The sequence below is a fragment of the Eublepharis macularius genome, chromosome 2 (genome assembly GCF_028583425.1).
Source record: "Eublepharis macularius isolate TG4126 chromosome 2, MPM_Emac_v1.0, whole genome shotgun sequence".
NCBI classification, from domain to species: domain Eukaryota; kingdom Metazoa; phylum Chordata; class Lepidosauria; order Squamata; family Eublepharidae; genus Eublepharis; species Eublepharis macularius.
Genome location: NC_072791.1, coordinates 123,685,021 through 123,708,434, shown reverse-complemented (window position 1 = coordinate 123,708,434; position 23,414 = coordinate 123,685,021).

Sequence of the window (23,414 nt, the reverse complement as noted above, 5' to 3'; positions counted from 1 at the left end):
CTGAATATGACAAGCATTTTGAGTTTGGGGAATCTTGTCTAATATTGGCCTACAGCACCTAATACAGCCATCCTAAACAGAGATAATCTTTCTAAGTCCATTGAAGTCAATGCTCTCGGAAGGGTGTGACTCAGCTTAGGACTCCACTGTGAGTTCTTTTTCAGTCTCTTTTATATGGTTTTATGAAAACTAGCGTTGACTCAAAATATTATTATTTGACAGTTAAATAGGATTATGTTAATAAATGGGACACTGCCAGTACCACAAGACCCACAAACACAAACATAGGGTTGTCAACTTCCAGGTGGAGCCTAGAAATCTTCTAGAATTGCAACTGAAGAAAATGGCTGCTTTGAAGGATAGGCTGCATGGCATTATACTCTGCTGAGGTCCCTTTCCTCCCCAAACCCCACCATTCCCAGGATCCAACCCAAATTCTCCAGGGATTCTCTAACCCAGATTTGGCAACCATAATGGAAATAAAATATGCTTGTAATTTAGCCTGCCTCTAAAGGAAGGGATTTCAAAGACTTCTTATTCCATTGAGTTGTTACGTACATTTAAACATCTTGCTCTTAGGCTTATTTGAAAATCCAAGCCTGCAATTCATATAAGTCTTTATTCCTCAAGCACAGTGAAGAAATGGCACCACACTGTAATAAGGCAGATCTAGTCTCTCCATTGCACTGCATGCTCCTTTCTCCATTATCACATCTAACGTCTTTTATTCTTTGAGATAGAGGTATGCCCTGTATGTTGGTGCCTTTGAATTTGATGGGATCTTAGCTCATTAACAGCAATAAAAGAGCCACTTCTTATCCATGAAATTATATTAAATGACAGAAATATCCATTCTTACTGATGTAAGCATATGGACAGCTGCATTCTTTCCTGTGCCGTTAGCATCACCCACTAAGTGCATTAATATTGAATTAGAGGATGTAGATCACTTTTCCATTCATTAGTGCTTAAATATTCCTTTCTTGATAATACTAATTGATACGATGTTAAAATGAGCCTTTTCAATGTGCTTACAAATCTTCTGAATGCCAAGTAGATTAAAACTGTGGAGTTTTTTTTTAATGACTATTGTTCTCCCCAGACAGAAGGTCCACCTATTACATGGATATTCACAATGTCAGTGTGTTTGTTGCAAAATATAATGCACCCATTACTACCAAGCTACATTTTCAATCTGACTTTTAGTTGGAATTTTTGGAGGGAAGAGAACTGGGAATGAAGGAAACAGGCACTTTTAGGCTTCATGTTTCCAATCTTTTCTTTAAAATTCAGTAGAAAACATACGAAGAGCCCTGCTGGCTCAAAACAACAGTAAGTCCAACATCCTGTTTTCCACAAGGGCTGGCTAGATACCTGAGACTCACAGCAGGAGCACAAAATGACCACTTAGGGCTCACCCCCACCAACTAACATCTTGATGTGGACTGCCTCTGAACTTGGAAGTCCCATTTAGCCACAATAGCTAATAGCTATTGGTGGATGTATCATCTGTGAGTTTGTCTAATCTCCCTGTAAAGCCATCTAAGAGCGGAACTACAAGTGACAAAAGGCACAGGTTGGACACTTTTCGGCTTCCCTCAAGTTTTGATGGGAAATGTAGGCATCCTAGTCTTGCAGCTTGGCTTTCTGACTGCTGTCCAATGGACTTTTCAACTGTCACTTGTCCAACATTCCACCAAGCTGCCTACATTTCCCATCAAAACTTGAGGGAAGCTGACAAGTGTCCAATCTGTGCTTTTTGTCACTTGTAGTTCCACTCTAAGATAATAGCCAAGCCCTGACCTGGATGGTCCAGGCTAGCCCAATCTTGCCAAAGCTTGGAAACTGAGTAGGGTCAATCCTGGTTAGTACTTGGGTGGGAGACCACCAAGGAAGTCCAGGGTGGCTACGCAGATAAAGGTGAACCACCTCTGTTTGTCTTTTGCCCTGAAAACCCTGTGGAGGCATCTTAAGCTGGCTTCAACTTGACAGTACTTTATACACACAAGGTAATGGCCACCACATCCTTTGGCAAGAAACTCCAAAATTTAATTATTCATTGTATGATGTACTTTTTGTTTTCTGTCCAGAACATACTGTCTTCATGAGGTGCTTCTGAGTTCTACTGTTTTGAGAAAAGAAGAAAAAGCTGTCTTTTTTAAAAAATATTTTTATTCAATTTTAGAACTGTAACAATAATCAAACAACAAACCAATATAATACATTGCATTTACAAATATTTAAAAAGCTGTCTTAATCTATCCTCAAACTATGCATTATTTCATAAACATCTATTATGTCTCCCCAAAGTCATTTTTTTCCAAACTGAAAGCCCTATATTCTTTAGCCATTCTTTACAGGAAAGGTGTTGCAACCCCTTAATCATATCAGTTGCCTTTTCTGTATTTTTCCCAGCTCTACAATATCCATTTGGTGATTGGTTGACTAGAACTCTATAAGGTATTCCAAGTGAGGCTGTACTAGAGATCTATGTGAAGGTATTCCATTGCTATGAGAAAAAAATGAAATAGCCCTGTGTGCAGCGCTCTGAAGGAAGACAGAAAGATGACCAGCAAATATTCAATTGTCCAGTTCTGGAGGTAAAGTATCTCTGTTTAGTTTAGTGGAATGTGTAAAGCTTCCTCTTCCAGTGGAATGAATGAACTTATGCTTGATACTGAGAGAAATCTGCTCTATCCAGCCTATCTGATAATAGTTTTCCGGGGTTGGGGGCAAAATGATGTTACTAGCTCTTCTCCAAAAGATATGGAGATGTCAGGGACAGATGCTGGGATATTCTGGATGCAAAGTATTAACTTGATCATGGTGCTAATTCCTCTCCTCAATAATTTTGGATAAGGAAGACAACAGTACAAGAAGCCAGGCCTCCTATACTGTACCCAAGGAGTTGCAAGAGAAAGCCATTGTGGATGGCAAACTCAGATCTCTGCATTGGAGGAGTTATATTTATTGGTTTAATTTATATATTATACTAACTATTAGACAAACATGGGAGATACAGACAAATGACAACACCCCTGTGAAGTACAGGATGAGAAGGACAACAAACAGGCAACACACACACACACACATATCCTGTCGTAAAGCCCTTGTGAATTCCTAAATGGAGGGAAAGCTAACTATCTGACAACTCAGGCTGAGCATCTATGTTAAGAATATTGTAGCAGAGAAAATATATTGTGATCAAACCCACATTTCTGAAATTTGGTCAGTTTTAAATTTTACTCTAGATATTATGAACATTAGCTGATGGATAATAGCCAGTTATTACATCAACTGGTACCAAAAAGAAAGTAAATCAGACTATTTGTCTGGCCACAAGTGTTGGGATTGGTATGCAACATAGGGGTGTGCAAAGGCACCCTGATTCGTGTTTTCCAAATCTGCTAAACCCGAATCGAGAGGCTGATTCGGGTTTAGCAGAAACTGCACAACAAAGAATAAAACACGAACAACACAAAATAAAGTTATTAAAAAAATATTTTCTCCCTTTCAAAGTACAAGTAGGCAAAGCATTATGACACATTACACCAGCAGTCCCCCACGCAGAAAAATAACACAACTCACTTAACATCAGAGAATCACAAAAGCACAATTCCTGTCAAAAACACTTTATTTCTCGAACAGCTTTTGGTTACACAGCAGGGGGCACACCAAAGGGCATTCCAGCATTCCACCTCACAAAAATAACACAACTCTCTTAACATCAGAGAATCACAAAAGCACAATTCCTGTCAAAAACACTTTATTTCTTGAACTGCTTTAGGTTACACAGTAGGAGGGCACAACAGGGCATGATAGCAGTGTACTACACAAAATAATACAACCCACTTCACTGTTTTTGACAACAATTGTGTTTGGGTGATTCTCTGATGTGAAGTGAGTTGTGTTATTTTTGTGTAGTACACTGCTTTCATGCCCTGTTGTGCCTTCCTACTGTGTAATCTAAAGCAGTTAAAGAAATAAAGTACTTTTGACAGCAATTTTGGGGGTGATTCTTTAATGTGAAGTGAGTTGTGTTATTTTTGTGTAAGATACTGCTGCCATGCCCTTTGGTGTGCCCCCCTTCTGTGTTACCTAAAGCTGTTCAAGAAATAAAGTGTTTTTGACAGGAATTGTGTTTTTGTGATTCTCTGATGTTATGTTAGTTGTGTTATTTTTGTGAGGTGGAATGCTGGAATGCCCTTTGGTGAGCCCCCCTGCTGTGTAACCTAAAGCTGTTCAAGAAATAAAGTGTTTTTGACAGGAATTGAGTTTTTGTGATTCTCTGATGTTAAGTGAGTTGTGTTATTTTTGTGAGGTGGAATGCTGGAATGCCCTTTGGTGTGCCCCCCTGCTGTGTAACCAAAAGCTGTTCGAGAAATAAAGTGTTATTGACAGGAATTGTGCTTTTGTGATTCTCTGATGTTAAGTGAGTTGTGTTATTTTTCTGCATGGGGGACTGCTGGTGCAATGTGTCATAATGCTTTGCCTACTTGTACTTTGAAAGGGAGAAAATAATTTTTTAAAAACTTTATTTTGTGTTGTTCATGTTTTATTCTTTGTTGTGCAGTTGGTTCCCATCGTAGGGAACAATGGGGTTGGCTGGCCAGCCATCTCTGTAGGTGGGGGGGGGAATTTGAGGGAGGGTGTCTGTGGTTCAGGTGCTCTTTCACAGGGACTAGCTGGCACTCAGAAGTGTGCCCACCATTGTGGCACCCCTGGGCTGTGCAGAATTGCCCAGGGAAAGAGAGTTTAGAAGTTCCCAGCATAGGGAACAAAGGGAGAGGGCTGGCCTTTGCCAGCCTGTTCCTGGGGTTATGGGTGTGGAGCAGGTGGGGGTGGATTTGGGTCTGTGAGGGGCTAATGTGGGGATTTGGGTCTGTGTGTGGCAGCTGGGGGGGAATTGGGTTTGTGTGGAGCTGTAAGGGGTGGACTTTGGGGGCTGAGAGCACCTACTTGGGGAGGCCATGAAATGCCCCCCCCCAAGTGGGAGCAGGCTGAGCCTTGGTGGGGGGTGGGAGGAAAGGTGGGAGAAGGGCCCCTGAGGGTTGGGGGGCATTTTGCATGCAAAATGCCACCCCTGGCAAAGGAAGCCTGCCTCTTCATTTTTTCCCCATAGGAAAAAATGAATGAAGATCAGCAGCAGCAACCTAAAGCTATGGCTTTTTTTAGGAGAGGATAGGGGGACCTGGTTTGGGGGGCCATAACATGCCCCCCAAAGTCCAATCGTTCTGAAACTTGGGGGGTTGTTAGAGGGGAGTTAGAGGAAGGTCCCCGCCAATTTTGGCTTGATTCAGTGGGAAAATGCCTCCCCCAGGCGTCCAGGAAGACGGAGGCATTTTCCCATTGAAAAACCTGAATCAACCCGAATCGATTCGGGTTATGGTGATTCGGAAAACCCGAATTGATTCGGGTTTCTCCAAATCGATTCGGGTTTCTCTGAATCAACCCGAATTGAGGTGATTCGGGTTTTTTCGGGTTTTCCAAAACCTGAACTGCACACCCCTAATGCAACATAGTTCATCAGTTATAAATTGTGCTCTAATTTAAATAGAATGGGACTAGAAACAATGTCTGTATAGCCAAGCTTTATTTATTTATTTATATTTTGTGTCTCAGGAATGGCCACAGCTTTAGAAAGAGGCTGAATACAAGTTGATTACCGTGGAGCAGAACCCACAGGAGATGCTTGCGTATGGTAAGATGCAATTTGCAGTTTGCTTCTTTCTATCTTTCAGTCCCAAAATGCAGTTTTCTATTTAGCATGTGGATGATATTCTGTGGCATAATTTTAATGCAAGTCAAATTTAATGTCTTTGTAATGCGAAGTCTTTGAATTTGCAGATGCTAAATGCGCAATTCTTTACATTTGAAATTAGATAACTATAGGATTAATAAGTCAGTTTAGTAATAACATTATTTTCTTTCTTTCTTTCTTGAAAAATCACTAAAAGACATGTGAGCGAGCACTTGATTCAATAATTATTAGAGATATTCATTCTATATAACAGAATCTGGAGGACAGAGATGGTGTGACCATGCAAGTGCAGCTGGATATCAGGCAGGGAAAAGGTTAAGCACCCTTCTTTCCTTGGTTTCATACTGTTCCCTGCCAAAGTTGCTTTTTTATCAAGGACTATCCATATTATATATAGACAGGTGCCAAATGTATAAAACTCAGCATACCGTTGGTGACAAAACGGGAGGAGGTGAAATCTGAAGCACATTATTCTACTCCCAGCAACTTTACAGTGTGATAAAGGAGAACTTTCTGCCAATATGTAAACCTGAGGCGTTATTGATGCCAGCGCCATAATCACAACGCAGTTGCACCTGCCTGTCAGCACAGAGTTCTGATGCCCATGGGCATGCATCTATAGTTTTCATACGAGTCATATAGCCTGTCAAAGCTAAAGAAGGATGTTCCACAGTTGGTGAGAAAGAGGTGGGGAGATGCAAAAGGTTACAGTCAGGTCTGCATCACTTGTGGGCTACCAAGAGCATGCAGCCCACCAGCCATTCATGACAGTCTCCACTAAGGACCTGATAAACCCTTTTTTCTAGCTGCCTGAAGGACTGGCTAGCAGCACCTGGTAGTCCACAATGCATGGACTGTGGACTTTGTATGTCTTAGTGGACCAAAAGATGTGAAAAGCTAGAAGTTGTCATAAAGGACACATCAGGATACAAAAATCTACCACTTTTGAGCATGGTTACTATTTTAGCAAATTGCTCAGGCTATGTTTGCAGGCCTTTTAAAACCTCTCCCTTAAGGAACTTTAAGCATTCACACTTGGTTTATAGAGAACTTGAAGCATGAACTATCACTGACAGGTTTATTTCCTAACAAACTAAATCTTGTGTTCCTAGATCATCCCTGGGGTACTGCCGTCTGAATTGGTACTAAGCACATGCAGCATGGGTGCATGGAGTTTAAAAATCCAATATTGCAACATCTATGGACAGCTAATAACTGAAATACAAAAATAAAGAATACAAAGTGAACATGCTGAAGCAGTAAGCCGTAGAGATGCAGCCCCAACTCAATGGCAAAGGCAGACAAGAATTCCCCAAATCAGGATTCTGATACACAAGCTTTATATTGAGAATACCTACCTCCAGGTTCTTGCAGGATAAGATTGGGGGGGGGGTTGTTAATAAGACTACTCTGACAAAGCTTAATTACATTAAGCCAAAAGGCAACTAGGCTATAAATCATAGTCAACCTTGAATTGTTCCTAGAAAAAAATCTGGAAGCCAATGACGAAAGCAGAGCAAAGGTGTCCTGGTGTGGCTTAAAGTTAGCTCAATGCACAGCACATTAAGGAAGTCCAATCTGGAGGTTACAGTAGCAAACAAAGGATTTCTGGAACCAAGGATATCAATTAGGCACCTTTAAGATGTACTAACATTCACTAAAAAGGTAAGAAAGGGAAAGATTAAAGTCCCTTTGCCTCTTTGAAAACGTTCATCCTGACCTTTTTTCACTCTAGTTTCATGGAAGCCCATTTTTTCCCATCGATCATATCAAAGAGAAGTAACCCTTGTGCTATCGAGTTTGCTTTTTGTCTCTCACCCACACATCCTTTTCTTTGATTGTAAAGTGCTATGTTCCATCATTTTTTCCCTTCTTCTTCAAAACAGTTCCATGTTTAAATGCTGAGAACCTTCAACTACTATTGCTATAAGTATAATCCTACTGGGTAGTTCCTATGTTGTTTAATATATCAGTCATGGAACTTGCTTATGCTCTGTTCCAACATTGTTAAATCTTTCTTTTCTTTCTCTTTCTTTAAATCTTGCAAAACTGCATGTATATACCCATTACATGTATATAGAAATGTCTCTGATATTGATTGTACTGACTCCCACTGTGTAATTCACCTTCAGTCTCAGTGAGAAAGGAGGGCTATAAATGATGTAAATAAATAAAATAAATAAAATAAAACTATATTCCCCAGTGCATATCCTGCATTAAGGGGTTATGACTATAATTTAGCTTAGGGCTTATTTGTTCATATCTCTTTATTATAAGTAATTAGAAAACCAGAAACATAAATAAAAGAAGCATTGTTAAATTAAAATCAAAGAAATCCAAGCTTAGGAAGACTTGAGGAAGCTTAGGAAGACTTGCATAGCACTTTTTGAAGTTACTATGTTAGATTACGGGCATGCAGATAAATAGCACTATACTATGTTATTTCATAGCATCAACCTGCAAGATAAATCTTTTCCTTTTGTTCTCTTAAATTAGAGTCTAAAACATTTATTAAATGCATTTTCCATTGTTACGTATATTGTCTACTGAGACTTTTAACAGGGAAAGAATCAGGGGGCATATACTAGTAGGCGTATATTTCCAGAAGAGTATGGCTTGCTTGTAATGCATACTTTTTAAAAAACACCATCAGGATCAAAAATGTTAAAGATAAAGATCAAAAATGTTTTAAGCAACATGGCTTCTGTATGTGAAACCATTGTACCCAAGCTTTTCAGATGTCCTCATTCATTGCACTTGAGACCAAAAAGCCACACTTCTTGGTGAATAGAAATAAACCAAGGCCAGGCTGAATTTTGTCTAGATGTGACTGAATAGATGAATAAATTAAATGTTTATGCGTCAATGGCTAAATTAATCTCTTATATACCTAATAGACCCAGACCTGGATAGCCCGGGTGAGCCTGATCTTGTCAGATCTCAGAAGCTAAGCAGGGTCAGCCTTGGTTAGTAATTGGATGGGAGACCTCCAGCAATGACCAGGGTTGCAGAGGCAGGCAATGGCAAACCACCTCTGTTAGTCTCTTGCCTTGAAAACCACACTAGAAGTTGCCGTAAGTCAGCTATGACTTGGCAGCACCCTCCACCACCATACATAATAGACTAATTTCAGGAAAAATGGAAAGGATTTTTTTTACTATGTGGCTCAAAGATAAGGAAGTGTTTGTTTTTTTTTAAAAGCTGAATATAAAATGTCAAGTATAATGTATTTTAACATAAATAAGTAGGGGGATAGAGAGGAGTGTTTTAATATTCTGTTATATATATTCTGGTGATTTTGATATTATGTATACTCTCTAATACATAATACTCTCCCCACTGCTGTTTAATATCTACATGCGCTTCCTCGCCCAGCTGTTGCGAAATTTTGGACTTGGGTTTCATCACTATGCGGACGACACCCAGTTATACTTGATGAGGGATGGCCAGCCTGGCTTGGTCCCGGATGTCCTGGAGCATGTTTTTAATGCCGTGGCTGGATGGTTGAGACAGAGTCAGCTGAAATTTAATCCCACGAAAATGGAGATCCTGTACTTGAGTCGCGGGTGTGTGGATTCGGGGCTCCGGCTCCCAGCCCTCAATGAGGTGCCGCTTACACCAGCTTCGAGAGTCAGGAGCCTGGGGATAGCCCTGGATGTCTCCTTGAATATAGAGGCCCAGGTCGCAGCAGTTGCCAGGTCCTCATTTTTCTATCTTTGGCAGACCAGACACCTTGCGCCTTATCTTTTGACCCACGATTTAACTACAGTGGTCCAAGCAATGGTCACCTCTAGGTTAGACTACTGTAACACGCTCTACGCTGGGCTTCCCCTGAGTCTGATACAACTGATCCAAAATGCAGCGGCACGAGTCATTACCGGAGTGTCTGGTGGTGCACATATAACACCAGTATTACACCAGCTGCATTGGTTACCAGTGGAGAACCAAATCAGATTCAAGGTCTTGGTACTTACCTATAAAGCCGTATGTGGACTGGAACCTGCGTATCTGCGGGACCGCCTCTCCCCATATGTGCCCCAGAGGACACTCCGATTTGGAGATAAGCAACTACTAGTGGTCCTTGGTCCCAGGGAGGCCTGCCTGGCCTTGACCAGAACCAGGGCCTTTTCGGTCCTGGCTCCAACCTGGTGGAACGCTCTGTCAAATGAGACCAGGGCCCGGTAGGATCTGCTATCCCTCCGCTGGGCCTGTAAGACGGAGCTGTTCCGCCAGGTGTATGGTCAGGGCTGAGTCAGGCCCCCATTGGCCAAATAGAGGACATTGAGTCCCTCTCTGTATAGAACCATCCAGCACCTAACAGCTGCTCTGCTGAATGTGAACTATTGATTGATGGGTAACAGCGATTGATTGTTTTGGTGCTGCCTTATATAGATTTTTAAAATACTTAAATATTGTATTATTGTTTTAAGTGATTTTAAATGTATCTAATGTAAATTATTGTTGTGTGTTTTAGATGTATGTGATTCTCCCTGAGCCTGCAGGCTATGGGAAGAGCGGAATACAAATTGAATTAAATAAATAAATAAATAAATAATGGTACTTTCTGTTATATTACTATGTAGTTTTAATACTTTGTTACATAGTCTGTTTTTGATATTACGTTTACTGTTTAATGTTATTTTCTGTTATATATTCTGCTTTAGATATTTTTTACAGTTCAATGCTATTTTCTGTTTTAATAAAACATGAAGTCAGGGTGCAGGATAACCTATGACCCAGAAACCTTCTTTCTCCACATCTTCTTACTGTATTTCTGGTTTCATATGAAAGCACTGAACTAGGAACAAGAAAAGCTACTATACAGACACCATTAGAATGAACAAGTATGTCAATTTTAAAGATGCTTTTAATTTGAAACTCCAGTGAGGTGGCATTGGCTTTATCCATAATTCACCAGGCCCCCTGACAAGTCAACCATAAGGGATATGGAATTTTGACCTCAAATTGGATATCTTTGGATATATTGGAAGGCTTGATCATGTAGGTAAGAGTCCTTGTGGTAGAATGGTGAAGGTCACTGTGAGAAATTATTTACTGGTCTCTTTTTATTTATTAATTAATTTGAAAGACACAGTGGTATCCGAATCTGAATTACAACCTTCTAAGTCAAATGAAGTCAATCGGTTTAGAAGAGTATGCTTAGGAATCACACCATTATATTTTATCTCTCAACCATGGCATGGCATGGTAAAGCCTGTAGAGGCTGACTGTGGTCTTTGGGTGCCTTTATGAATCAAAGCTGTGTGTCAGATATTTATGACTCAACATTTCCTGCATCAATCACCCTGCTATTAAAATTTTAAAAGTTATGACTCCAAGAGGGCCCTCCAAATCAACTTGGTTGCATAACCTCATCTAGAATCAAATAACATGTTTCTACTGATGAGGTTAAAACTAGGTTGAATAGGACAGACATTGTCCAAAGCGTTGACAAATACGATCATTTGATAAAACATTCTGGCTAAATAAAGTAGAATCTGTTCATTTGTGTTTCGCAAAACTGATCAGGTCTCGTCACTGAAGAAGCAACCAGGAGCCAACCATTAAGGCATCTGGAGGCCTCTTCCGAAGGGGGCACAATGTGGTTGGTGCCATTCCAGCAATTCCTGGGCAGGCAGGCAGCCACAAAACGGCATGGCTGGGCAGCAGACACACAGCTTCCACAGGGTCCCTGGGACGGGGAGATCTAGCCAGCAGCTGCGGATGGCTGGAAAGGGGGACCAGGGCAGCAAGTTATCATGGGAGCAGCCATGGCTGGCATCCCAGGTCAGTGGTCAGGCAGGGCCTGCTGGGCAGAGGCAGCAGTCCAGAGAGAGTGACTGGAGTCACCTGGCTTTCCACCCCAGACTCTGGGCCTTGGTGGAGGTGTGAGGTGACTGGAGGGTGGATGACACCCACCAGGGGCGAGGCACAGCTGAGAGACTAGTTTGCAGGTACAGGACTCAGCCTACCAGTGCAGGTTCGAGGCAGCTGCATGAGCTGTGGCAGCACCAGACCACAGGCAAGCTGCAGGGGCGATGTACCTCCCAAACTAGCAGAGGAGGAAGGAGCTAATGCATTTCTTTTAGTTGCAGGCACAGCAGTCCCCCGGACATGAGCCAGCCGGTGAACTGGACAACAAGGAGGGGCCAACAGTGGATGGGGGCTGCTGGGGGTTTCCTGGGTGGGCACGGCAGTGATGCTCAAGGCAGGTTGTACTGGTCACCTGTGCAAGGACCTGGAAGGAATTTATCCCTACGTTGGCCACATTGGCTGGGGGGGCCTCGGGGGGGGGGAGTTCACCTTCATTGAGGCATCAATGTTGGGGCCACCTGGGGGATGGGGGAGTGGCTCCAACTTGCTTGGATGTTGGTGCAGAGGCGGCAGCCAACGCAACAGCAGAGGCATGGCTGCCGACGAACTGCAAGCACCCAGCAGGGTACTGGGCCTCCAAGGCAAACTGGCTGGCAGGCCAGAGGAAGAAAGAGCTAACACCCCTCTTTTCTAGTTGCAGATGCAGCAGTCCCCTGGAGGCAGTCCAGTGGGAGGACCGGAAAGCGAGGAGAGGCACAGCAGAGAAGAGGGGGCTGCTGGGGTCCCGGGAGGGGGCACGGCAGAGATGCCCAAGGCCAGTTGAGCCAGTTGCCTGCAAAGGGGCCAGGAAGGAATTTTTTCCCCTGAAAGGGCCAGATTGGCTGGGGCCTCTGGGGGGGAGGGGTTGCCTTCCTTTGGGTCATCAAAGTTGGGGTCACCTTGGGGACAGGGAGTGGCTCCAACCTTGCCACAGCCATTGGAGTGTTGGTGAGAGGCTGGCCTTCAGCCTTCCTCCTGTGGCGGTTTTGAGGCATTGGGCTGGATCTTCAATAGGATGAGTGCAGCAGCTGGGCTGCTCACCCCTGCGGAAAAGGGAAGCAAAGCCCAACCAGCATGGCTGGTGGCGGAACACGGCTTGCAATCCCATGTGGACTAGCATTGGACTGGAGCGGAGGCCAGCATTAGGCTGGAGTGGAGGCCAGCATTGGACTGGAGTGTTATGCATCGAACAGCATGTGGGCTTGTTGATGCCAACGGAGGATCCATGCCCATATGCCTGGCCAATAGAGATGGGCACGAAACGAATTACGGAACAAAATTCTGCACGGAACGGCTGGTTCATATTCAAAGAACCATGTGTTCCGTGGGACCATGTTTTTACGAACCAAATGAATTTTTCTTACCGTTACATGGCCGTTTCGGGAAGCCAGACACTTTTGGTGCCAAATACTCCATCGCCCAGGCAATGGTGGCAGTCTTTAGGTTGCCCCCAATCTGAGGCCTCCAGGCTTGATTGGCAGCTGTCCCTGCCAACTAGAGAGCTCCCACCCTGGCCCATCCAGCCAGGAAAGGTGGGGGAGGGTCAGAATCTCTGAGGAGATTGGCCTTCAGCAGCCATGGTAACACCAATCTCTTCCTCCCAATCCATGTTAGGCAGGTCTTTCTGCCAACCAGAGTGCTTCTGTGTTGTTCTCTCTTGGCTTTTCCCATAAATAGGATAAGCCTTCTGACTCCTGGTTTCAGTTTCTCCAGAGTGGATGAGGGAGTGGAGAGCTTGCTGACTGACTGTATTGCTTGGAGAGGAACTTGGGAGGGATCTTTGGCCTGCAGTGCACTTCTTGCTTCTTGGAAAGGCACTGAAAAGCCTCTTTTCTGTTTCTGCCTTTTCTTACTGGGGAGGTTTTTGGGAAAGGGTGCTTTTTCCCTTTCTTCCCCTACTCCATCCCAGTCTTAGCTTTTCACCTCCCCTGCCCCCCCCCCCACAGCCTAGTCTTAGGTCTTTGAGTAGAACTGGGTTCTTGCTTCTCTAAGTGAGTTTTATTTGCTTTTTTTCTGTTTCTCCCTCTCTGCTTTTTGGAGCTCCAATCTTCTGGTTTGGTTTCTGGGGGTTTGTGGCCCCTCTCCCCAGGGAGCCCCTCTTTTATTTGCTTTTCTTTCTTTCTCTGCTTTTTGGAGGGTCTGTTTTCTGTTTTGGGTGGGTTCCCCCCGCCTTACCCCCCTAGGGAACCTCACTTTTCTGTTGGCTGTGTGTGTGTTCACTTGTGTGGTGTAGTGCAGTTTGCCCTTTTTCTGCACACCCCTTTAGTGCTCTTTAGTTTTCTTTTGCATGCCTCTACAGCCAGTGCCAGTGACTGGGTGGTGTTTTGGGGGGCTCGGTCTCTGGTGCGCTGACTCACACCTGCATGGGGCTGTTTGCTCTCTGTGTGGACTTGTGTGGTTCAGTGAAGTCTTCCCTCTTTTCTGCACACTCCTCCAGTGCCCTTTACTTTTATTTGGAGTTCCTCTACAGCCAGTGCCAGTGACTTTCTCTGCCAGGAGTTAGTTTCACCAACTCATGCCTCCACCCTTTTCTTACCTTGTGTATGGTGGGCAGAGAAAGGGGGAAGGGTGCCCCATCTGGAATGCTGATATTTATGTTTTGCACTGAGATGTTATTTTATTGGTTTTATCTATTGTAACTTATTTATGATTGTAACCCACCCGGAGCCTGCTTGTGGACAGGCAGGCTAAAAATTGAATCAATCAATCAACCAACCAACTGGGTGGTGTTTTGGGGGGCTCGTGCCTCTGGTGCGCTGACTCACACCCACACGGGGCTGTTTGTTCTCTGTGTGGACTTGTGTGGTACAGTGAAGTCATCCCTCTTTTCTGCACACTCCTCGAGTGCCCTTCACTTTTATTTGGAGTTCCTCTACAGCCAGTGCCACTGATTCTGTGGTGTTTTGGGGGGCTTGTGCCTCTGGTGCGCTGACTCATACTCGCACAGAGTTGCTCCACTGTCTCTGCTGCGCACACCATTAGCGACCACACTGGCTTTTTTTTTATTTTGACCCCTTTCCAGCTGGGGACAGTGACTGGGTGGAGGTGGTTTTGGGGGCTGCCTGCTGACTCACAACTGCACGGGTTGCTTTACTGTGTGCATGCTCCCCACTTGCATGCTTCTCTAGTGCAGCTTGCTTTTTCTGTGCGCATACCATCAGCACCCATACTGTGATTTTATTGTGAGCACCTGTGTAGGCAGGGCTAGTGACTGGGTGGAGGTGGGTTTGGGGGCCAGGGGCTCTTGCCCACTCACAGACTCACACCCATACAGTGTTGCTATACTGTCTCCACTGCACACACCGTCAGCGCCCACACTGTGGTTTTATTTTTAATCACCTGTTCAGCGGGAAACTGTGACTGGGTGGAGGTGATTTAGGAGGCTCGGGGCTCTTGCCCATTAGGTGATTCACACCTGCCAGGGGTTGTTCCACTGTCTCCAGTGCACACACCATCAGTGACCACACAGTGGTTTTATTCTGAGTCCCTGTCCAGCTGGGGACAGTGACTGGGTGGAGGTGGTTTTGGGGCTCAACAGACCCAATCCCAGTCTCAGGGCCGCTTCTTGCTGCCTCACTCCCTCACTGTCGAGTTTGTCCTCCATTGTCCCCAGTAGTTCCTCTCTGTTTTGGCTTTTGTTGTACTGCATCACTAAGAAGCATTCCTTGATAGGCAAGACTGGTCATGCTGCCTGTACAGCCAGGCCGTTGCCCCTTCATGTGAGGGAGGGGAGCGCATGATGTCACTGTGTTACTCTGCTCTCCCGCACAGGGAGAACCAGGTCACCCCCTCCCTGAGCAGGACCTGCCTCCACATCTGGCGGGTGGGACATGCCGGTAACTGCCTCCACATTTTCCATGCCGGCTTTATGCCACATGCTGCTGTCCTAGGCCAGCCTTGTCCGAGCCGCTTATTTTGTGCTGCCTGTACAGCCTAGCTGTCGCCCCTCCATGTGAGGGAGGGGCGTGCCCAATGTCGATGAGTTCCTCTGCTTTCCTGCATGGGGAGGGCCAGCTCTCCCCCTCTCCAACCAGGACTCGCCTCCACCCCGACCCATGGGACTTACTGTCTCCTCTGTGCCAGGGGGAAGGGGGATCCTTCATTGCCGCCATGGCTGGTTGTCGTCATGCTGGCAACAGCCTCCACTTCTCCACTCTGCCGTAGCACTGATCGCTGCTGTCCTGGTCCAACCTCGTCCAGGCAATTATTTTGTGTATCCTGTCCAGCCGGCAGGTGCCCCTCCATGCGAGGGAGGGGTGCACCCAATGTTAATGAGTTGTTCTGCTTTCCAGTTCCTTGGGGGCCAGGTCTCTGTCCACAGCTGGTGAGTGGAACATGTCAGCAACAGCCTTCCTCAACTTCTCCATGCCGGTGTCATGCTGCGCTGCTTTTCCACGTCCATCCTCTTCCGGGCAACTTATCAGGTGCTGCCTGTACAGCTGGGCCATTGGAGTCTCCATGCGAGGGAGGCGAGTGCATGAATTTGATCAGTTGCTCTGTTTTCCAGTTACTTGGGGGCCAGGTCTCTGCCCATGACCAGCAGGTGGAACATGCCGGTGACTACCTCCACTGTTCCACACCAGCATTATGCTACATGCTGCTCTTCCTGGACTGGCCTTGTCCAGGCCAATTATTTTGTGCACCCTGTCCAGCGGGCAAGCACCCCTGCATGAGAGGGAGGGGTGCACACAATGTCGCCACGTTGCTCTGCTTTCCCGTTCCTGGAGGGAACGGGAAAGCCTATCCATCCACTGTGTCTGATACATACATCCAATCCACTAAAATCCAATACATATTTCCTTTCCCAATCAATTGATCCAATATGTCAATCTATCCCATGTCAAAAGTATCCGTACCACGTCCGGCAGGTGGGACATGTCAGGGACAGACTCCCTCCACTTCTCTATGCTGGCCTTCTGCTACACGTTCCTCTCCTGGTCTGGCCTCATCCAGGCCGCTTATTTTGTGCATCCTGTCCTGCCAGGCCGGCACCCCTCCATGCAAGGCAGGGGCATGCACGATGTCGCTGCATTGCTCTGCTTTCCAGTTCCGAGAGGGCCAGATCTCCCCGTCCCCGACTGGGACCCACCATACACTGCAGGTGGGTCATGCTGGCAAAAGCCTCCACTTCTCCACACTGCCATTCAGCTGTATGCTGCTTTCCTGGGCAGGCCTCACCTGGGGGAATTGTTTTGTGCACCTGTCCTGCCTTTTCCCACTCCCTGATGGGGGGAAGGGGTTTCGTCAGTGCCACTATGACTGGCAGATGGGTTAAGTCTGTGGCTGCCATATCCTATCCCAGGGACTTAGAATGGCCTCCCCCCCCCCAAGGTGGGGAAGGCATCTGTGACTGCCGCCTCATCTTAGAGGTGTTGTAGAATCAAATTCACGTACTCACACAGTGTTCAGTTGTATGATATAAGGTGAGAATATGCAGTGATGTGATATGAATTACTGTGCTAATGTTCAAATATGCAACAATCATAAAGATGCCAGCCACAGCTGCTGGCGAAACGTCAGGAACTACAATGCCAAGACCACGGCAATACAGCCCGGAAAACCCACAACAACCATCGTTCTCCGGCCGTGAAAGCCTTCGACAATCATAAATGATGATTGGGTGATGCAGAGGTTTGGTCGGCAGCCACATCTTCTAGGGAAGAGGAGCCTTGCGCTGTTGAGATCAGAAGCTGTGAGATGAGACACCCCCAAACCCCACCAGCAGGACTTAGAAATGAATAACCTCATCCCAAGGGTGGGGGAGACGTCTGTCAGTGATGCCACATCCAGGAGGTGAATTGTGTCAGTGGCCAGTCACTCACCGCTTCTCTGCACGAGGGATGGGTATGAATCAGTCTGTTTCCCATCCGGGGGGGGGGGGTTCCCCGCACACCATCCATTGGGACTTGGGCTCCATTCGGGGGAGTTACTCCAACCCCAACCACAGGGAGGAGGGGGCGGCCACCATGTCCCACACGCCAACTGTGGTCGCCTCTAGGGATGTGCGGGTGGGCACAGGGGGGGTGCTGCCAAGTGGCAGCCACAACCTGCCTCCCGAGTTGGGAGGCGGCAGGCTGCCTCCCAAAGCCTGTGTGGAGGAGCGGCTACCAACATGCCCCACGTTTGGGGGTCCATCGCTTCCAATGGAGGCATAAGGCAATTGGCATTGATGGCTCAATTCTATCAAACGGGACTTTCATGGAGGCAGCAATCAGGAGATCCGTATTGCAGTCTTCACCAAACTTGGATGGTGGCTGGAGGGGAACCTGCTGAAAACTCCCTGCTAGTTTGGGATCTCTGAGCATGAAGGGGGCTGTTCTGCCCCCCCCCCCAAACTTCGAACTATGAACCGGTTCGCAAACCGGCTCAAGTTCGGCTAAGTTCATGGTTTATGTTCCATGAAAATGAACAAACCACGAACCACGCAGTTCGTTTTTCCCCCGTTCTGTGCCTATCTCTACTAGCCAATGCTCCAATCTGCTGTAATCAATAAAGTTGTGACCATTCCAACCATACAGAGGTGTCTGTGTATCATGGTTGTTGTGGGTTTTCCGGGCTGTATTGCCGTGGTCTTGGCATTGTAGTTCCTGACGTTTCGCCAGCAGCTGTGGCTGGCATCTTCAGAGGTGTAGCACCAAAAGACAGAGATCTCTGTCTTTTGGTGCTACACCTCTGAAGATGCCAGCCACAGCTGCTGGCGAAACGTCAGGAACTACAATGCCAAGACCACGGCAATACAGCCCGGAAAACCCACAACAACCATCGTTCTCCGGCCGTGAAAGCCTTCGACAATACATTGTCTGTGTATCATTTGCTGAAACCTAGCCATAATAGCACTGAAGTGGCAAAGGATGTCCAGAGCCTATATACTTATGTTCATTCCACCTTCAAGGGTATGACTTTCCTTCATAGGAAAAGCTTCTGCAGCAAGGAAGGATAAGCATGGCACTTGCATGTAATAATGTACAATAAATCTTCCACAGCCCATCCTCATGCTTTTTCCAACTCCTGCTTTATGGAATGGGCTGCCCAAAGTGATATGCAAGGCACGATCTACTGGCTCTCTGAAAGACCGATCAGGCAGTTCTGTTTCAACAGACCATTTATTTAATTTTTTTAGTAACTGGCTTACTCTGTGTTGATTCATATTTTGATGTTGAATATTTTTATTGTACATTTGTATTTGTACTTCTAATATTGATAAGGTTGTAAGCCACCATGAGTGTACTGGAAAGGCAAACTAAAAAACATTTAAATAAATAAATGTGTGTATCTAGCCAAAGGTACCCAAGATGAGAACTTGCAATTGGTCATAGCTTCTCAGCACACATACACAGTGGATACTTATGAGGTTTTCTGAAGAACTGGGTTTGTGCCATTGAAAAGGAATGAGAACCTGATACCCTCATTGAGGACATTACAAAGTAATACCACAACAACTACCAATGCCTAATATGGGCCCCTGGTGCCTTGTAACACTCTCCAGAAGCAGAAGTGTATTTCCTCCCAGCAAACAGCCTCACAAGACACGGTTGCATATGCACCATGTAGGCAGGTACACATTACACATGCACTACCAAGATCCGTGACACCCTACACATGGCTTGCAATTTTTTTATGCAGAACTTTATTTAGGAAATATGTGCAAAACACCTCTGAATTTCTTCTTACAAGAGACAAATAATCTTTACCGGTAAACAGATGACCTCTCTGACTAAGATACATCCTCCTTCATTTGTTGTAGCTTTCCTTTGAGGAATTGTTTTTGGCACAAATTTCTGACTATGGTGTCCAGATTCCAAGGATGATTTTAAAGAATTTTTTAACGTAGCCTTCAGATAATATTGCTACATCAACTTCATTTTATAGTTTATAAAGTGTTTGATACAGACAAACGAAGTTGAGAAAAAAATGAATCCTTGAACCTCTTGACTTATTTTTTATTCAATTAACACAGAGCAAACTGGCAAGGCCACTCTAACACAGACACTATTTGAATTATCTTATGGATCCAAAAAGTAAACCATCGTGGAAGTAACAAAGCAGTAGATTTTAACCCTCATATTCATGTGTGCCATGTTCAGTAACTGTAATTTTTACAAACTAAATCTGGATTTTAGAACAAGCTCATTTTAATAAAATATTAAATTATATGCAGTGGCCTTGCCTGTGGTATTATACAAAGATAAAAAGAAGTAATCTAAATAGCCTGTATTGCAAGGAGACTGGGGACTGTAGGCAAACTGTTTCTCAGGAAGGAGCTTCTTACCATAAGAAGCTAATAAAGAATGCCAAGATCCCAATAGAATAGTTTTATCTTCTACATTCCCTCCCATCCCACAATATATTCTGCCAAAGGTGACAGGGACAGCAGTATTAGAGCCCCATATTTAGGCCTGGATATGCCTGTGTTCTTTTGAGTACATTGTTCTGACTTGGACCCTGGGATATGGCTCCCAATACCTCTGTGTTTCATAGATTGAGCTGGGAGTCACTGCTGCCGCCACCCTATTCACTAGGTAAGTTCTGCAAAAAAAACCAGAGAGCCCAAGGCAGGAAATGCTAGCGCTGAAGCAAGCTGATAAAGCTTGAACTTCAATTCCTGAAGGCTCTTTGTTTTCCAAGTTAGATGACTTTATTTCCAGCTGCACATTCTAGATTTTGGTGCTATAAATACATGACATCTCTCATAAGAGTTTTTTTTAAAAATAGCATTAAAATGATACCTTTTGTCCACTAAAAATGCACAGTAGGTCAGATCCAAGGATCCGATGATGTGGTAGCATTATGAAGGAATCTGTGGACAAAAAAGTGTTCAAAGAGCAAGAAAAAATATTCTATGAAATGTACTGTGGCTAAATTGAACAAGGGCTACAGTCGCTTAAAGCAATCACTGCCAACATCCCTTCTGTGGGGATCTTTAAAGTCTTATACAACAGAAGAACATCAGGTTGCTGCTGTAGGAATCTATTCATGTGGATATATTCTAGCTGTTCAGAGAAGAATAAAAGGTTCTGCATCACTTCCAAATTATATTTTCAGTAGCACAAACAAAGACGATAGGCAGGTAGAGTCAGAACAAATACAAATTGTGCAGTGATTCTTAAAGCCTTCTCAGACCTTTCACTGAAACAACACTGCTTCTGAGAATGCAATAATGTTACATTTTCTGCACATATCTTATTGCTCAAGGATGTAGAATGTATCCAGCATTGAACTCAAGCATATCTTAACAGGGGAAGGAAATTCTACAACTAATGAAGTGTTACAGTTCTGGAAAGCAGAGCAGTGTGTGCCAAATTCAGTCCTGGGAAATAATTTCTACTGGTTTTTGTATAGAAAAGGTAGTTTGGCATTTTCATGTCTGGCTTGTTACTAAAACATCTACATGTGCCCGTGGTGCATATTGATAAGATTCCAGTGATTATTGTATTAAAAATAATTATACTTTGGCAAAATCAATGCAGCTATTCCTTTGATTTGTACAATTTGTTTGTATGTAGCCCTTTCTCACTGAGACCCAAGGTGGATTACATAGTACAAGTTACTAAGAACAACCACTAGGACATTCAATGAACAAATCCAATAGGGTATGAGTTGCAGAAATTTGAAATGGGCATAAATCAGAAACACAGAGATGAAACATTGCTGAAACAAAGCATAAGTAATCAAACATGATATCTTTAACAAGTGGGAAACTACACAGTAGGAGCATATCTACATCAATAGACAGTACCCAGTAGAACAGTTTAAAGACTGTGTCCCTATCAAAGGCATCTCTCTGAGTCAATTCTTAAAAGTACAGCCTCATTATCTGAGTTAAAGCCCTCCTGAATAATTCAGTTTAGCATAGTTTGCCGGAAGCTGGGAGAGCGAGAGCTTTCTTGACCTGCTCTGGCAGGCCATTCCATAAGATAGGGGCTGCCACAGAGAAAGTGCATGTGTGGGCAGCTGCTGATTTTGCCCAACTGCAGGGGCACCCTGTGGAACACCACAAGATAATTCTTACCTGAAGACAGCTGATCTCCATGATTCCAGTGATTATTATATTAAAAAATCATACTTTGTCAAAACCAATGGCAATTGTTTCTGTTCCATGAGTCTTTCCCATGAGAAATGACTTAAACCAGTCTAAGGCACTTGCCCTGATACCTACTTCTGCATCCAAGTGCCTCAAGGCATGGGGCAAATCCACATTACTCATTCTAAGTCGCATGTTCCCCGCATTCCCCACGCAATCCCGAGTGCCGGTCACATTACCTCATTAAACAGACGCATTTCATTCGCATTTCTTCCGAATATGTGGTCACAGGTTTTCAACGGGAGTTTCACGGTGGCCGTGAACGGGCCAATGCGCAATTTACGCTGTTTTTTTAAAAACCACCCCCCTAACTGTCTCTCCGGCTGTTCCGAGAGTTCCTATTGGCTGATTCAACTTGCAAGTGCTCCGTAGTCTGCAAAAGACTGTTTTTGACTTCATAGCATTGGATTTATTGATTATGCTGTTTCTGAATCAAATCTGGTAGTTTGAAAAATCATTTTGGGGTGAATCCATCCTCAGAACGGATTCGCGAAACTTCCTACTGTTTTTTATTTTTTTTATTTTATATTACTGTAATATCGAAATTACAAAATATCAAAATAATGACACTCCAAGGAAGTGAAACTTCAGTAAAGTACAGGCACTGAACTGTCCTGCATAGGAAATGCCCACGAAAGCTTCCCACATGCTTCCAAATTTCCAAAAAAGAAATGGGAGAGAGCCATCAGTGCTGTCAGTGGGGGAAAGAGAGGCATCATTATCTTCAATGATGTTTCTTTATAAGGCAAGATCGAAATAACGGAAAAGTGCGCTCAAAAAATAAAAAAAAATGGGTGGGAAAAAAGGTCCCACCCCAAAAAGCGGTTTTTGAGCGGCCGTGTGACCGGACGGACGCGCGAGAAACACGGATTGGAAGCAGGAATGTGAATGAAGAGGAAAAAATCGCGAATTGGAGGCAAACGGAAGATATCCGATAAACATGTGGGTAATGGGTGAATGTGGATTTGACCATGGTTTACTTTATCAAAGGCTGCAGATAAATTCAAGAGGAGCAACAATGATGCATGGCCTTTTCTGCATTCAGGCAGAGATCAACTAAAGCCACCGGAGCCACCTCCATCCCATATCCCAGTCTAAAACTAGATTGAGGGTTCAGAGTACAAGAGTTATCTAAGAGATGGGGCAAATCCACATTACTCATTCTAAGTCGCATGTTCCCCGCATTCCCCACGCAATCCCGAGTGCCGGTCACATTACCTCATTAAACAGACGCATTTCATTCGCATTTCTTCCGAATATGTGGTCACAGGTTTTCAACGGGAGTTTCACGGTGGCCGTGAACGGGCCAATGCGCAATTTACGCTGTTTTTTTAAAAACCACCCCCCTAACTGTCTCTCCGGCTGTTCCGAGAGTTCCTATTGGCTGATTCAACTTGCAAGTGCTCCGTAGTCTGCAAAAGACTGTTTTTGACTTCATAGCATTGGATTTATTGATTATGCTGTTTCTGAATCAAATCTGGTAGTTTGAAAAATCATTTTGGGGTGAATCCATCCTCAGAACGGATTCGCGAAACTTCCTACTGTTTTTTATTTTTTTTATTTTATATTACTGTAATATCGAAATTACAAAATATCAAAATAATGACACTCCAAGGAAGTGAAACTTCAGTAAAGTACAGGCACTGAACTGTCCTGCATAGGAAATGCCCACGAAAGCTTCCCACATGCTTCCAAATTTCCAAAAAAGAAATGGGAGAG